The sequence below is a fragment of the Rhagoletis pomonella genome, unplaced genomic scaffold, assembly GCF_013731165.1.
Source record: "Rhagoletis pomonella isolate Grant_MI unplaced genomic scaffold, Rhpom_1.0 Rhpom_scaffold_00015, whole genome shotgun sequence".
Classification (NCBI taxonomy): Eukaryota; Metazoa; Arthropoda; class Insecta; order Diptera; family Tephritidae; genus Rhagoletis; species Rhagoletis pomonella.
Window position 1 is genome coordinate 581,410 of NW_023458569.1, and position 14,606 is coordinate 596,015.

General features: G+C 40.7%; 2 protein-coding genes across 5 annotated transcripts in view; one reads left to right on the top strand and one right to left on the bottom strand.

Moving 5' to 3' along the window:
- LOC118749364 overlaps positions 1-14,606 on the top strand; it is a 910,564-nt gene that overhangs the window by 162,546 nt on the left and 733,412 nt on the right. The gene's annotated exons all lie outside the window — the stretch shown is intronic.
- LOC118749371 overlaps positions 1-14,606 on the bottom strand; it is a 228,034-nt gene that overhangs the window by 74,711 nt on the left and 138,717 nt on the right. The window lies entirely within an intron of this gene.

Here is a 14,606-nt window from a genome sequence, read left to right on the forward strand (position 1 = left end):
TTTTTAGTTGTTATGCAAGACCTAGCCTTACAAAAGAAGAGTATACCTTTATGCTGCGTAGCATTGCTGAAGAAGCAAACTGGAAATCCCCGCGGTGACTTCAATGCGTGGGCAACAGAATGGGGTAGCAGACTAACAAATAAAAGAGACGAGCTGCTGCTTGAAACTTTTGCCCAACTCGGCGTATCAATAGTAAACAGCGGGTCCACATAGACCTTCCGCAAAATGGGAACTGGGTCAATTATTGACATCACGCTGGCGAGTGACTCCTTGGCCCAAAAAATTAATTGGAGAGTTAGTGAGGAGTATACCCACAGCGACCATCAGGCAATAATAATGGATATAACTCTGAGGCGACCCAAACAGATGCCAAATCTGACAGGCCCAAAATGGAAAGACAGTATGTTAGATGGAGAGGTCCTAGCCTGCATGATGGAAGAGTTCCAACACAAAGCTGGCTCGGTAGAGAGCGAGGTTGACCACCTGGTTCGTAACCTCGCATGCGCCTATGATGCTGCTATGCCTCGAAGAGTGGTGAGGAAACAAAATTCCCCATGCTATTGGTGGAATAACGATATAAAAATACTTAGACGTCAGTGTCTGTGTGCTAGACGCAGAATGCAGCGTAGCAGAGGGAGGCCAGACTTCAACGAAAACCTACAATCTCTAAGAACGGCGAGGAAGAGCTTAAAAAACGCAATAAAAGTAAGCAAACGTGAAAGCTTTAAGAAAATATGCGAAGAAGCGGATGTAAACCCGTGGGGCACGGCCTATAGAGTAGTAATAGCAAAAACTAAGGGCAAGAAAGAACCGAGTATCACGTGCCCAGAAAGGCTGCGCGATATAATAACGACTCTATTTCCACAAAGGGAAGAAGTCGTACCAAACTGTACACGATACGAAATTCTTGATGTCCCCGTTATTACGGTTAACGAATTAGAGTCCGCATGCAAGAAGATCCAAGACGGAAAAGCCCCTGGGCCAGACGGAATTCCCAACAAGGCTTTAAAAGCTGCAATTAAAATGAGGCCAGATTTATTTGTAAATATGTTTCAGACTTGTCTTAATGAGGGCATTTTCCCGAAAAGATGGAAGGTCCAAAACCTAAGGGAAATAAGCAATCTGGGGAACCCTCGTCCTATCGGCCCATATGCCTATTGGACACACTGGGAAAAATCCTCGAAAAAATTATTTGCAACAGGCTTACATCGATCGCAGAAGAGAGACGCTTTCTGTCGCCACACCAGTTTGGCTTCAGGAAATCTCGTTCAACAATAGATGCGGTTAAATCAGTGGTTGACATAGCCAAAGAGGCCATCGAAGGGAAAAGGTGGCATGGAGTCAAAAAGGAATACTGTGCTGTTATAACGCTAGATGTGAAAAACGCATTTAACACTGCGAGCTGGCAGCACATAATGGAAACCCTAATCAAAATGGTGGCCCCGAATTACATTATCAGAATAATTAGGTGCTATCTCTCCGAACGGGAACTAAAGTACCGGAGCCACAGAGGAATAGAGGCGTACAGTATTTCCGCGGGGGTACCCCAAGGATCCGTTATCGGGCCTCTCCTGTGGATCTTAATGTACGACGAGGTTCTATGCATCGATTTGCCTCCTCGGGCAAAAATAATAGGATTCGCAGAAAGGAAAGCCAGCGAAGCTATAAAGAGAGTGAAGGCATGGCTATCATCAAGATATCTAGAACTCGCTGATCACAAAACAGATGCAGTATTGATAAGTAGCAGAAAGGCCATAGAGACAATAAGACTCAGTGTTGGATCAGAAACTATAATATCAAAGCCCGCAATCAAATATTTGGGGGTAATGATTGATGGCCGTTTAAACTTTAAGGTCCACCTGGAGTATGCAGCAAAGAAAGCATCGAATTTACAGGCATGCTTATCTAGAATGATGCAAAATATCGGCGATCCCAAACATAGTAGAAGGGTATTGCTTAGTAGAGTGGTCAGCTCAGTCTTACTCTACGGTGCTCCAATTTGGGCTGAAGCAATGAGCCTAAAATATCATGCGAAGATACTCACATCTGTGTATCGCCTAAGCGCACTAAGGACTATTTGTGGATTCCGAACCATATCTGACGAAGCATCCTTCGTAATTGCCGGGCTGATTCCCGTAGATATCCTGGCAAACGAGATGCAAAGAGTGTATAAGCGGGTATCTGCGGGAAGTACCAGTTTAAACCGAAAAGAAGTTATAGAGCAGGAAAGATGTCGCTCTATGGAGATCTGGCAAAAGCGTTGGGATGAATCGGAAAAGGGTAGGTGGACTCATAAGCTTTGTAACGTAGCTTCACCTACGCCACAATAACATACTCCACATCACCCTAGTATACGCCTTACAACTGCACATAGGTACCAATATATGAACATACATACATACATACTGGTAGGCGTTTACACAAACTAACATACCAACAAGACTAAAAGCACCCCTATGTACATAAATACAGGCATACATACGCATACACGAAGCTGGCATAGTAAGCACATACAAATTTCGCAAACAGCAACTTGGATAATCATGCGCACCAACAGATGGAAGAAGTTCGCTACACGAAACGCATAACACAGAATAAGCCCATTCACTTCTCAAACGGTTCATACAAAACTAGAGCTAAAGCTGCCAGCATGAACTCAACCAGCATCAGTTGTCCGTAGGTAAGCACGGAGCACAGCCTGGGCTTCGGGCCTATTTGGGGCGCTCTTGGCTTTCCTCCTCGGAGGAAGACTGATTGGTTGAGGGGGGGCTGCAAGGGGGGGAATACCCCTCAGGCAACACCCCAAAACCATTATGGGCTAGACCCATTTTTGGTTACGGTCTCAAGCAGACAGGGGGCGAGATCCGTTTGGGCTTGCCCAATTCCGAACACCCCTGCCTGCTTGCGATACCACGCGGCTAGCGGGCGCTGAAGGGGGGAGGGAACCACCTCCCTGCAGCGCCTAGCGGCCGCGAATACATACGGGGGGACTGGGCAACCTTTAGATGCCCTGGGGGACCGTACTAATGATCAGTTGTCCGTAGGTATCATCAAATCTGGACCACCAGCACCGCTACCGCCCTGAGGCCGACATTTCACCGAGGACCGCCCGCTATTCACTGCCATTCAGGGCCGCCGCTATAAACATCGTCACCGTTAGGGCCCGTACCGCCGCTCTAATCACCGGGGGCCGCTACTATTACTGCCGCCCCAAGGCTGACAATTCTATCGAGGACCGCCCGATATTCACTGTCATCCAGGGCCGCCGCCATAATCATCGTCACCGCTAGGGCCCATACCGCTGCTCTCATCACCGGGGCCGCTATTACCACTGCCGCCCCAAGGCCGAAGCCACAACCGTGGGCCGCCCGCCATCATCACCGAGGACCGCGAACGCTAACTATCGCCAACCAGGGTCGCTGTCACCATTGCCACCATCAGGGCCCGCTGCTACTGTCTTCATTACTGGGGCCGCCGCCATTATCGTCGCCCCAGGCCGACCACTACTGCCCGTCACGAGTACGGTAATCGCCACTACCATCATCGCCCAGTACCGCTGTCACCGTCGTAATTAAAAGGGGCCGCATTTACCCTTCGCCACAATCGGGGCTGCATACAACACCACTGCGGGAGGTCGCTGCCGCCCTCATCATTATATGGGCCACTGCCAACGTCACCGCTGAGGCCGCCACCACCACTGCAAGGGAACTGCAGGCTGCCGTCCCCGTCACAACCACCGCGACTGCTCTCATTGCCACGCTCTTCGCTACGACTGACACGTACCACTGCTAATCTCGCTGTCACTAGTAACACTCCCGTCACCGTACAATTACCCGCCGGATAATCTCTGACACCGACTGCCGACTCTCGCTCTTTACCTTCCGCTCGCCCCTGCACGACAAGTTGCCGGCCTTCTAGATAGCCGCGTGTGTGTGTGGGTGTGTTCGACTTAATACACAAATCATTGTGTTTTATTTGGAGGGGGTTAGTGGGACCTTCGCTGGACTCTGGAGCGGCTGAGCATACCTCAGCCTTCGACAAAACCCACCTCATAGCTTATTCCATGCATTAAAAACTGGCTGGAAAGAGCCCACGGAGATTTAAACTACTACTTGACACAGTTTCTTTCGGGACATGGCCCCTACCGAGAGTATCTAAAAATATTTGGGCATGGAGATTCCCCACACTGTCCGACTTGCACAGGCCTTGCTGAAAACGCGGAACACATAGTATTCTTTTGCCCTCGCTACGCCACTGAACCCCGAAATATACTACAGGGTAGCAACATTGTAGACTACATGTTAAAATCAGCAGAGAACTGGCATAAAATGTGCGCACATATCTCTGGAATTCTTAAAGATCTAAGGCGATCTGAACAAGCTAGAACCGGTTAAATAACGTAGCGAGCCTGCTGGCCAACCAGCCCCGTGAGGTAATACCTTAACAGGCAGTGCCGCGGGGAGAGTGGTTAGTGGAGAGGTTTTAGTACGCAGGTGTAGCTGTGAGGCTGCAAGTCGTGCATACTACTATGCCGGTATAGTAGTACTCATGAGAGTTCCCTCTTCACGGGTGTCATCCCAGAAAAAAAAAACATGGAGGAAGCCCTTCACTAATCTAATTGATTTAAACATGAATTTCTTTTTATACCCATCCCAAAAAATTGTTGCTTTGAAATGTTGTCTAAGCAGGTCTTATAGTTTTCAATAGTTCGCCTTTCACAATTGTTTATATTACATGCTTCTAAATTTGTTCGGTTATAGAAACAAAATGTACACATAAACTTGCTAGAACTAAAGTTTTCAGTGTAACCGCCAATATGGTGGCTTCCCGAATTGTCAACAAGCATTGCAAAGAGGGTGCCACGATAATTTTGAAGAGAACTATTTAAGATAATATTAACTCCATTGTCTTCTAGTTCCTTTAGATCTCGTATTACGGGATCTAGAACTTTCTTAAATCCAAAGCTTTTTATATAAGTTTTTTTTACATGAGAACACAAGTTGGATGTTATGTATATTCGACCTTAATTGCTTTGGAATATTTCCAACGACTATATAAACACCTACTAATTGTGTTTTTTTTTCGATGAACCTAAAGGGTTACAATTTTCGAACGCATCTTGAAATAAGAGCAATTAAATTCTTTTTTTAAATGGAACCATCATTGTAATCAGAAAAAGTGTCTAGGTTGGTGTATTTTTTTTCACTGAAAAGTTTGAAAAACACCTCATTTCGCATAAGACCTTCAATCGTTTTGAGAATGGGAATATAATGAAAAAAGGCTGTTTGGTGATTTTGGTTGGTTCCTAGAAATATTTCTTTTGGCTCAACGTAATTATTTTGTTTTCTCGTAGCTCTTTTATAAAACGATTCAAATGCAGCTATTTCAGAAGTAAAGTCTTCGGAAGAAAATATATGAAGAAATTTCTCTTTATGATTCGATATTTTTAATTCACCACAAAGTTTGCCAATACTATTGCTTCGCACATTATCATGTTGCTTTAACATTTTTTAAGTTCAGATGGAAAAAAATTAAGAGCCGCGTCGCTTACACAAAAACTGTACTTCAATTTTGTTACAATATTTTGGAAGAATTTAGAATTAAAGCTTTGAATGTCATCCACTATACAGTCACTCGAGACATTGGTTTGCACTTGCAGATTGTCCTCTAAATCTTGCACCGCATCTCCACCTCATTGACTTAAATTTGTTTATTATTATGTTTTCTAGAAATGTGTAGTTTAAATGCACATAGATTTCTAAAAGATTTTAAGCACTTAAACGGGCACATTATTTCGATTTTATCGAATAAATGTTTTTTCAAGTGGGAATATATTTTCTTGTATTCATTGCACTTGTATTTACACGCGGAGCACTCAAATTCCCCTTCTACGAAAATATTTGTGCCATGGTGGCGATACTTATGCACTTGCAAGTTGCAAATCTTTTTTGGCATTCTTCACACTTAACATTTTTAGTTAGTTCATTCATATTTATTACACTCACTTTTATTAAAAACACTTTCTTAACATTAACAGGTCTATTCTGCGCTGGTAATAAAAAGTCTGTAACCGGTAAATAAAGTTCCTGTCAATTTTTAAACCCTTTACGCATTCTGTATACTCTTGTAACCGGTAAATTTTGTTACCATCTCATAAGCTGGTAACAAATTATTGCCCCGTGAAATATGCAATGCCAGGATTTGCACAATTCGTCATAGCTGAATTGCTGAATATTTTACCTGCATTACCAACGAACCTAGAATCGCGGTGACAAGAACTGGTAACATTTTTTGGTAATACAATTTTCCGGCTACAAAATCTTCGGTAACGTGCAGAATAGACCTGTAAGAGTGAATTCACTCGCGGACACGAAACAACGAATTGAGGAGATCGTGATGTGTGTTTGGTACGCTTGTTGGCGGTGGTGAATACGTATTATCGATAACGTATCGAAATGCTGTATAAAACAAAATCGGTACGGATCCTTAATTATCTTTTAATGATCGGAAGATAAATTTGCTAAATATATAGTTTTCACTTACTTACGTCCTTGAGATATTTTGATGCATAAGTACGTATATACATATGTAGGTTATTGTTTTTAAGTTTTTATATAAAATATCCTAAATTATCGAAGCTTTTTAATCGACTCCAAAAAAAGGAGAACCTTATTTATAATAAGTATCGCTTTTATGATTTTTTGAAGTTTAACTTGAAGCGCTCATGATTCGCCACATGAAATGCAAAATACCGTAACTAATATCGTAACCGAAATGCAAAAACTCGTAACTAATATATACATTTTTTTTTATAATACGATGTGGGGTGTTGTAAATCGATGAAATGCATCATATCAATCAGTGAATTTTGGATTTGTGTTAGTTAGGCCTTTCCAATTTCAGGTGGCGATGTACGGATTTTAGCATTTCAGGTGACGATATATAGGTTTGTGTATTAATGGGTTGAGTGCTTTTGTTATCGAATTTCACCATCGCTAAGCTCATGCCAATCGCAATTTATCGAAATAAAATTTATCGAATACTGAACTTCGTGTAGCTTTACACCACTCATGTGTAATTTCAAGCATTTTTGCTGAAATTTCAACGCAACTATGTATTTTTACACAAAAATGTGTGCATAATTATAAACCATGCTCAATTTCGCACACAAATGTGTAAAATTCACCGAAGTCTTTGATATACACATAGACAGTGTAAATTTACGACAAATGCGTAAATTTCAGCTGCAAAATACATATTTTTTGGCAGCAAATTTACATTCATTTTTTAGAGTCTATAAGATCTTCACCGTTCGTTGATTACAAAATGAGATACCAAATGAAAGTGCATGGCCTTCGCATCTAGAAAAACATTCATTTTTTTTGAGTAGGGTTGCCAAATATTTAAAATTGCTATCTTATCCTTACGTACTATAAAGTAAAATCTCGAAAACTACTGAACAGATTTGGACGAGATCTTGTTTAGTCGTATCTGTATCGATAGGGGTATTATCTTTAGTACTTAGAATTTGTATGGGGTTTCCACCTGTATAAAAACTTATAAGATCAGTTCGTTGAATTACAATAGTCAGATGTCAAATCGAAGGACGTGGCCTCACGATGTTCAGTAATGCATTATTGTTTGAGTAGGGTGGCCACTGTTTTAAAAATTATAAGATCTTCACCGTTCGTTGAACTAAAAAATGAGGTACCAAGTGAAGGGATATGATCCGGATGTGCAATAAGAATTAGTTTTTTTTTGAGAGTGGTTGCCACCTATTTAAAAATTTCCACTTTACATAGAATAGGTGGAAGCATTTTCAATTAATTACATCAGATTTGCACATTTCATTTTCTCATTTATAAAAAAATTAGGTCTCAAAGGCTTGGCCTTCAGATATACAATAAGGTTTATTTTTTTCGAAAAAAGTTGCCACCTGTCTGGTTCGTTGGAATACGAAAAATGAGGTGGCAAATGAAAGGGCTCGGGTTAGGGTTGCCACTTTTATAAATTATTAGACCTTCACCGTAAAAAATGCGGTACCACGTGAATATAAATGCCCTTGGATGTGCAAAATGCTTTAATATTTTTCGGTGGGGTTGCTAATTTTTTGTAAACTAAACACTACCTTACATACATATCGTCGTTTAAAGTACAAAATCGCGTATCAAGAAAATGCAAAACCTCGTATGAGCGGTTGCCAAAATTGTATAGGAGAGAGTAAAACTTGTCTTATTTCAAAACGGTTCTCCCTTTTATCCCTAGTTATCTCTTCTCCTTATGTCTAAATATCGATATCTTAGTATGAACGGAGAAGGTCTTGGTACCGGGAGCTTCCGGTGAGCAAATATCTTTTTTGGCACAAATGTCAGTTACGAGGTTTGGCAGAAGCACGATACGCGGCTAAGGGCTCAGATAAGTACGAAATATTTTAAAATGGGGTGATTGGAAATGTTTATTTCTTACTTTTTGCTTTTCTGCTTTCGTTTTCTTGTACTAAATATAAGCAATTACCCCGTTTGAGTGATAATTTCGTTTTTCCAATAGGCATAAACTGCAGTTAAGGCCTGGTGGAAATGCCTTATAAACGACAATATGTATGTACATATGTATGTATAATGCGTGAAGGCCTTTTTTATTAATAACATCAGATTTTCACAGTTCATTCAATTATAAAAATGAAGAGTCAAATGAAAGGACTTGGCCTTCAGATGTGCAATAGGGTTTTATTTCTTCGAAGAGGGTTGCTACCTGTACGAAAAATTCTAAGATGTGGGCTGTTCGTTGGACTAAAAAGTGAGTTGTTAAATGAAAGGACTTGGCCTCCAGATGTGCAATAAAGCTTTATTTATATTTTAATAGATTTTCCACCTGCGGGCGATTCCACCGTCACCGGTGAGACATTTGTACAGAAAAAATGTTCTTTCTTGTTTGAATTTAAGTATCAAGTACTCAACAATTCTACATATTGGTAAAGGTACACCTAATTGATTATGATGTATAAGAATTATAACAAAATACGAAAATAAATTACAGCTTACTTTTATATGGAAAAAATCTGAGTTATTTTTTCTGCCACGGGTGGGACAAGAAAAAAGAACCTGCTATTTGGAGCAGATATATTTTACGGAAACTCCGCGAACTTATTTCACTTTTCTGTGTGAACTTGATGTCTTATAATAAAACAAAGGAACACGAATACAAAAGAACTAAAAACTACAAGAAAAATTATTGCTTTATTATTTATTTGTCACGGGTGGGACACCTCCATATTAAAAATAAGTTATTAAAAAATATAAGAAGCCAGGTAGAGGTTCAATTTACTCACGTTTTATCTTAGGATATTGCCTTTTATATAGAGAAAATGCCTAGCACCGTCAGCCAAAAAAATTATTAAAAGTCAACGGGATTTCCTAGCGTCTTAAAATTTAAATTTTTACCTACTAAAAGTTAATGGGCTATAAAACTGCCGCACCCTTAATGGGGAAGGTGCCTCTGCCCGGCTGGTTCACGTCCTCGTAAGGACCAAAGCTGGCATCACCGCTATCCAAGAAATGCGTTGGATGGGGCAAGCCAAACAATGGCTGGGAGCAATTCGGTGTTGGATTGTGGTGGAAGAGAAACTCCGTCGCCGAGTACTATCGTTTACCCCGGTGGACGATCGTCTAGCCACAATCCGCATCAAAGCGAGATTCTGCAACATCTCGCTCATCTGCGCCCATGCCCCGGCGGAAGAGATGGATGAGGGACCCAAGAATCTCTTCTATGAGCGCTTGAAGCGCACGTACGAGCGCTGTGCCCGTCATGATATCAAAATCGTGCTTGGTGACTTCAATGCCCAGGTGGCCAAAGGGGTCTTTGGAACCACCGTCGAAACTTAAGCCTCCACGATGAAACGTCCGATAACGGACTCAGGCTGATCGACTTCGCCGGTACTTAAAACATGGTAGTATGCAGTACTAAGTTTAAGCATAAAAAGATCCCTCATGCTACGTGGCTGTCTCCGGATCGAAAAACGAGAAACCAAATCTAACATGTTGGGATAGACAGAAGGCATGCTTCCAGTGTTTTAGACGTACATACACTCCGAGGCCCAAACAACGACTCGTACCACTATCTTGTTGCAGCCAACATATGCACGCACCTCTGTGCAGCAAAGAATGTGAAATATGCAAGGAAAGCTATGTGGGACCGCTATAGGGAACTGAGGAGGGAAGCGACACGTATTTGCCGCAATAAGAAGAGAAAGGCCGAAATACATGAGTGCGAAGAGCTTGAAATGCTGCCCGAGTTGGCCGACTTACGGAAGGTTTCACTACCAGGGAGTACTCCTGCAAGAACAACAATGCAGGGAACACTTTTACAACCTACCGAATGGTAGCACCGTCTGACTATGACGAGGTAAGCATAGCAATAACGCGGCTAAAAAACAACAAAGCTGATGGAGCTGATAGCCTGCCAGCTGAGCTATTCAAGTACGGTGGCGAGGAATTTATAAGGTGCATGCATCAACTCTTATGCAGAATGTTGTCAGATGAACGCATGCCCGATGACTGGAATTTAAGTGTGATCTGCCCAATCCACAAGAAAGGAGACCCCGCCATTCGCGCCAACTACCGCGGTATCAGCGTTTTAAGCATAGGTTATAAGGTCTTTTCTAGTGTATTAAGCCAACGGCCTGATTGGACCTTATCAGTTTGGCTTTAGACCTGGCAAATCCACTATAGACCAGGTATCCACAATACGCCAAATCTTGGAAAAGACCCGCGAGGAAAGGATCCACACTCACCACCTATTTGTCGACTTTAAAGCCGCTTTCGACAGCACTAAAAGGAGTTTCCTACACGGCCCACAATGGGACTACAGCTGCCAAAAATAAAAAAAAAACGGACTCACTAATTCTAAAAAAGTAGCTGCGCAGATTCATCGCAATATATCCAACTAACCCATATCAAAAAGAATTTTCGCTAAAATTTCATATTTACGGTCATGGGAAGAGTTTAAAGTAGTGCAACAAAAAAAAATTATAAAATTTGTAATTTTGTTGAAAGTTTTTTAAAGTGATTTTTTTTACGCCGCTATGTCTATGTGGAGAAGATAATAAGAGCTGCAGAACTTAACCGCATAGGAACAATCTACTATATAAGCTGGCTTATGCCGATGTCATCGACATCATCGGTAACAAAAACCGCGAAGTCTGTTCTGCCTTTTCCAAGTTGGATAAGGAAGCAAAGCGAATTGGTCTGGAAGTATCTCCTGTCATCAAACAAACAGTTAGCACATTCGCGCCTTGGCACCACCTCACTGTTGGCAGTTACAATTTCGAGAAAGTAGAGAATTTCGTTTACTTGGGAACCAGCATTAACACCGATAATAATGCCAGCATTGTAATCCAACGCAAAATCACTCTTGCCAACAAGTGCTACTTTGGACTGAGTAGGCAATTCAGGAGTAAAGTCCTGCCTAGACGTACGAAAACCACACTCTATAAGTCACTCATCATTTTCGTGCTGGTATATGGCGCAGAAGCACGGACAATGACAACAACCGATGAGGCGGCGTTTGGAGTATTCGAGAGAAAGATTTCGCGGAAGATTTACTGGCCTTTACGCATTGGCGACGGCGAGAGATTTTGCTTCACATTTTCTTAAGTCTATTGCACTGGTACAAATGGTTGTGCGAAGTATGCATAATCAGACCTTTATGTGCACATTCAGCGCGTGGCGAAGCCTCGCGCATACGAGGCTAGGGATGTTCCGATACAAGTTAATACGAGTATGTACGCGATACTTTTGTTTCGATACCAACTACTTTTTTACTCGAATCGTTGTTTCGATATCTACTTGGTATCATATCTTGGTGCCATATCTTGAAGGCCATATTTTTTCTATGGAAGAAACTATGCATAGCGTCATTTTTTATGAAAAATAATTGCTTTAAGCAATGGCACTGCCAAAATCTTAAGTGGGGATATATTTTTTCAACGTTAGTGATACTTCAGCAAAGTGCAAACAATACTTTGAAGCCGTAAAGTTTTGTGGGAACCTTTCAAAGGTTGAATTTTTTGTCTAAGTAATCGTATTACCTCTAGCGTTACTAATGAACAAATATACATATCGACACCTGAGTGGAAGATCTAGCTGTCTCGGCAACCAGGTTGAAAACGCCCTGTCTCAGAAACCTTTTCAAGAACGCCCTATTTCAGAATTTGTTTCAAAAACGACCTACTTCAATAGAGCGCTTTTCAACCGAATTCTTAAATAGGGTGTTCTTGAAACGTTTTCTGAGATAGGGCTTTTTGAATCAATTTCTGGAATAGGGCGCTTTTGAAAAATTTTCTAAGATAGGGCGTTTTCGAACTGGCTGCCTAGATAGGTCGATCTTCCACTCAAGTGTCGCAAAAGGAATGTCACAGATAACGCCTGAAAGTTACTTTCGCTTTGTTGCATATAAAAGGATGAACAATTATCGATATAAGTAGGTACCGATACATTCGGTTTACTCATTTAAGTAGTATCGAAATAGCGATTTGAGTAATCTTATTTAAGTAGGTATCGATACTTTGATGGTATCGGAACGTCCGTATACGAGGACGGCTAATATAAAATAAAATAAAGTGTTATTAATAATGATAATCCGTTTGGTTATTGATATCATTTTTGTCACACAATGTATTCATAATCGCCACATTTTCCTGTCTATACTTGTAAATTCGCATTCGTATTCAAATTTACTTACATTACTCCATTCGAAATTGAAAGGTTAAAACTACAACAGCTGCCACCTTGCTCAAAATACATTTGAAGACAAGATTTATTAAGACTGCCATTAAAGCAGCGTTTCGCATTTAAAGTGAGTAATTATATTCTTCTTTGCATACTTATCCAAATATGAAAAATACCCTAAGGGCCGTTTTCTAGTGTAAGCAGTAAAGTTGCCTTTACTAACAGGGCAGATAAATTGTTCCTCACTTTAAAGTGTTTTCGTTTTCTTATCTTACCGGTAAAAATAAATTTGTTATTCCGTAGAGTAAAACTTCACTACATTTCCGAGAGTGAAACTTCACTACATTCGTCATAAAATTTCAAAGGTTGGCAATGCAACATAAGCAAATATATCTAATATTTATATCTGACTCATGAACAAAAACCAAACCAAAATTTAAAGTTGGGTAAAAATTTTTAAAGGTTGCCTCGGGTGAGGAACAGTTTATCGATTCGAGAAATTAATGAGCTGATAAGAAAACGAAAACTCGTATATCGAGACGATAAAGTCGCCGGTAATCTTAAGGTTAGATGAGAAAACGGCCCTAAGTATGTATGTAATCAATATTTATTTTGTATGGTGTCCAGCAAGTGGCGTGCTTTTACTTATGTACATATTTCCTTCCATGGAGTTCTCTCTGCTACCGAAAAACTCAAATGTCTGCCGGTATGCAACTTTTCATGCATTTTTCGACTGAGTAAATAATATCAACATTCATTAGTTGCCCTCCGCTCCACAACTGATATATGTGTATGTATGTATTACAGGATTTTATTTGCTTCGTTTATAACTACTGTATAAATTTGCTTTATACATATAAATTTTAAACTCCATTCACGTGGGAGTGTTGGTCATTGTCTGCTTTACATTTACTTCGTTTTCCCCACTTGCTCTTTGCTGCTTGCTGAATTGTATTGCGTGTAAGTACGTACTCCTTGGAAATTTCGTATCAGTTTCACAGTAACTGGTAGTTAAGGTATAAGTGCATTCGCCTCATAAAAGTTCAAATGAAATTTTACCCTACGGAAATTGTACGAGAGTATTTTTCACAATACATGTTAAAAAAATAAGTCACGAAATACACCCAAAACAAAACCGAGTGTAAGCTATGGTCGAGTACAACATGAAAATAGGTTCCGTATAGCTCCTTAACATTACATTTTTTATTTTAGTAAACCGTTATTTTCGTAAGAATTTTTTTTCTAAAATGGTACTTCGGCGTTGAATTGGTATGTATGTATGTACAATGTATTGGATTTTCGGAACTTTTACGCAGTGTGCCTAATTAATTCCTTATAAATACGAGCTCCAAGTTGGCGTTAAAAATGGCTTCCAGGAAAAAACTTAATTTTTAATCAATGTTTTTAAATGGACGTGTCTCCGCCCATTTATATCATACCTACACCTATATGTATATACATATATATATGTTTATCTCAAAAACCACACCCTGCAAAAAGTGGGACTAGGTTAAGTACTAGTACAGGACCACACTACCTTGTAACCAACACTAGTAACCAAAATGGTCCAAATATATGGAGAAAATATGGTTACATTAACATTGCGATGTCATTGGACCTGACCACCTCTGGTCCAACGCTGCATAACATGGGACCACTTTTGGTCCACCACCGCGTAACATGGGACCACCTAGACAACTACTCCTTTTGAACCATGGCACATTCGGCAACCGAATCATATTGCCGATCGGCCACGAAGAGGTGGTGTTCAACACATATATCAGTTTTTTACATTTGAAGTGGTCCAGGTCAGCATAACAAGTTACTAGTATGCAACCTGGTCCTTGTGCTCATACTTTAAAACTACGACCCAGTGGACCA